At 43.7% G+C, this 3,483-nt stretch overlaps 1 pseudogene; it reads left to right on the top strand.

Annotated features, from left to right (window-relative positions):
* Positions 1 to 613: 613 nt before the first annotated feature.
* LOC126234450 (U6 snRNA-associated Sm-like protein LSm1) lies at positions 614 to 1,422 on the top strand (annotated as a pseudogene).
* Positions 1,423 to 3,483: the final 2,061 nt, after the last annotated feature.

The following is a 3,483-nucleotide window of genomic DNA, read 5'->3' as shown; positions in this document are numbered from 1 at the left end:
TTAGATGATTATGAACGTTACGGAAAATTATCTCACATGCTTTATGTTGAATGAGAAACATTGAATGATCCGGAACTTCCTGGCAGATTAAAACTGTGTGCCCGACCGAGACTCGAACTCGGGACCTTTGCCTTTCGCGGGCAAGTGCTCTACCAACTGAGCTACCGAAGCACGACTGACGCCCGGTACTCACAGCTTTACTTCTGCCAGTACCTCGTCTCCTACCTTCCAAACTTTACAGAAGCTCTCCTGCGAACCTTGCAGAACTAGCACTCCTGAAAGAAAGGATATAGCGGAGACATGGCTTAGCCACAGCCTGGGGGATGTTTCCAGGTCCCGAGTTCGAGTCTCGGTCGGGCACACAGTTTTAATCTGCCAGGAAGTTTCATATCAGCGCACACTCCGCTGCAGAGTGAAAATCTCATTCTGGAAACATCCCCCAGGCTGTGGCTAAGCCATGTCTCCGCTATATCCTTTCTTTCAGGAGTGCTAGTTCTGCAAGGTTCGCAGGAGAGCTTCTGTAAAGTTTGGAAGGTAGGAGACGAGGTACTGCAAGAAGTAAAGCTGTGAGTACCGGGCGTGAGTCGTGCTTCGGTAGCTCAGTTGGCAGCACGCGTACTTACTCCCCCCTGCTAATGTGACTGAAATATGAGTGTTTGGATAAAATGATTGAGCCTTCCGAATTACATGTTGCCCCTGGCACCGCTACGCTTATTGAAGAACTTGACAAAAGCTGATGGTGCTTCTGCGAGATGGAAGGACCTTGATTGGATACCTGCACTGTGTCGACCAGTTTGCGAATCTCGTCCTGCATCACACTATTGAGAGGATACATGTTGGCAAGGACTATGGTGATATTCAACGTGGTGTTATCATTGTTCGTGGTGAAAATGTAATCCTGCTTGGAGAAATAGACCCAGCTAGAGAAAATGACCTCCCACTGAATAAAGTATCTGTAGATGACATACTTGACTCACAGCGTCGTGAACAAGAGGCACGTCAGGAGCGAGAGAGGCTGCTGGCAAAAGCACTAAAAGAGCGTGGCTTGCAGTATATTCCAGATCTCAGCCATGATGACATGTTCTGAGGACCAGCTAGGGAAGCATCAATGAATGAGCTGGTTTAACATTGAAAATGTACACATTTTGTACGATAAGAAAAACTGAAGCATTTATGCACTGCTGAAAATGTGGACAGAAATGGATGGATGAACTTTGTCCAAGTCATTAACTGGAAAGAAACAGTTCCACAATTTTCTTTGTCCAGAGCTGATTATTTTTGTGCAAGTAATTTTTTTTCTTTTTAAGGTTTCTATACAGATATGTTAAGAATGACCATATTTTCTTTCATTCATTTGATACTGTGATAAAGAGAATGCAAGCTGTGCAAAATTATGAAAATGTTTTGTAAAATAAACATGATGAGTCTCAAAAAAAAATAAAAAATAAAAAAAAAAAAAGTTGGTAGAGCACTTGCCCGCGAAAGGCACAGGTCCCGAGTTCGAGTCTCGGTCGGGCACACAGTTTTAATCTGCCAGGAAGTTTCATATCAGCGCACACTCCGCTGCAGAGTGAAAATCTCATTCTATTGAATGATCCGTTTTGCTTTCCCTACGTTGAAATGATATAATGTCGGCGTCAACAGCCTTCTTCCACGCCGGAATCTGAAACTTGTATCATTCTGGATTAATGATAATTGAATGTCTCATATGTATACATAGCCCACAAGGCGACGTCAGAAACCATCAGGGGAGAACGCCGCATAAAAACCAAACGTGCGCGCGCGTCTCCACTCTGAAGAACCGTATCGGAGAATCACGGCAAGCATTTCGCTGAAGAGCTGCCTCGTCAGAGAGCCTAGAAATGGCAGCGTCGTAGCAAGTATTTGTCAACACTCTGATAGTGCATTTACTTCCGGGTGTAGGTCGGCGTTACCTCGCTAAATTCACTTGACATTCGTTTTCCACATCGAAGACTCGTACGATATAATCCACTGCAAGATGACACAATTAGAAAGTATATTTAATTTCTGGACTCCAAGAACGGCGTTCTTCACATAAGTAACACCTGTTTGTGTGTGCATTCGGGAGGACGACGGTGCAATCCCGCGCCCGGCCATCCTGATTTAGGTTTTCAATGATTTCCCTAAATCGCTTCAGGCAAATGCCGGGATGGTTCCTTAGGAAGGGCACGGCCGATTTCCTTCCCCATCCTTCCCTAATCCGAGCTTGTGCTCCGTCTCTAATGACATCGTTGTCGACGGGACGTTAAAACAGTAATCTCCACCTCCTCCGTTCGTGTGTTTAAGGTTGCGTTTTGAGGCTCAGGCAACATCGCAGTGACTATATTCCGCCTATGGCCGCCAGTGTGTTGTTAGCTCAGAGGTTCCCTTGTGCGTTGCAGTGCTTGTACTATAAGACATAGCAGTTTGAATCACGGTAGAAGCCGCTGACTACAACCTTTTATTTTCCATTTTAATTAATGGAGTTGCAAACTGCTAGTAAAAATTTCTTATGCGAAATCTGAAGAATGCCTTTAAACATCAATCTTCGTCCGATTTCGACTTAGTAAATTAAGTTAATATCATGGATTTCTGCTTTGCAAATTCCAAGGTGCTTCACTGTAAAATAGACCCTGAAAAGATTCAAACCGACTGTCAACGGTATAAATTTGAGCTTTGTTCGTCATATAGGTCTAACATGTCAGAAGGTTGTTTATGAAGTGCACATGTTCATTAATGTAGTTCCCTTCTTCTAAATTTTTGCAATAGCATTTAACTGTAGACGTTTTCTAACACCGGCGTTAGCAATTCCTTTCCGTTCTCTGAAACCTTCAAAACGACAAATTTTTCTGGTTTAAATCTGATGACCTTAACTATCACTTCCGATCAACAATAAATACTTCATGAACCCATACATGGAACTCCAAATGTGCAGTGTTCCTGCACTGCTACAGAACATGCATTGCAAGGTATTCACACACAGTTTATCGCATAGACTTACCATAAGGAATGAAACAAGAACTGTAATACACTTTACACCACAGACGCTCACTCTGGCTTGACGAAAACATCCAAACATTGACCAAAAGTTGCACAAATAATTGAGTTTGAAAGGAAAAGAAACGAGGTATGAAGCATTTATAAATTCATCGAATGTAGTGAGGTGGTTTAATTTCGTCCCAGTCTATAAAATTAATTTCGGGCCATACTCAGCTCTTGCCGATTAATGCAATATAATACCCGCCTACTAATCAGGGCGTCTGTCTCCGTTGCTTTTGAGCGTGAATGGAAATTGTAGAAATTTTCTGTGGAGCAACATTTAATAATAAAGCGTTTTAAATCATCAAAAGCGATGAGCGGTAGCAGGCGCTTTCGATAAAGAACGGGGGAGTGCAGCGCCGCTGCTGTCGCCACGGCCGCTGCCAGTAGCCAGCAAATGGATCCCGGAGCTTTGCCGCATACGGCGTCCAGAGGAGGACAGTC

This window comes from Schistocerca nitens, chromosome 2, assembly GCF_023898315.1.
Source record: "Schistocerca nitens isolate TAMUIC-IGC-003100 chromosome 2, iqSchNite1.1, whole genome shotgun sequence".
Classification (NCBI taxonomy): Eukaryota; Metazoa; Arthropoda; class Insecta; order Orthoptera; family Acrididae; genus Schistocerca; species Schistocerca nitens.
This window is presented reverse-complemented; position numbering and strand designations above follow the sequence as displayed.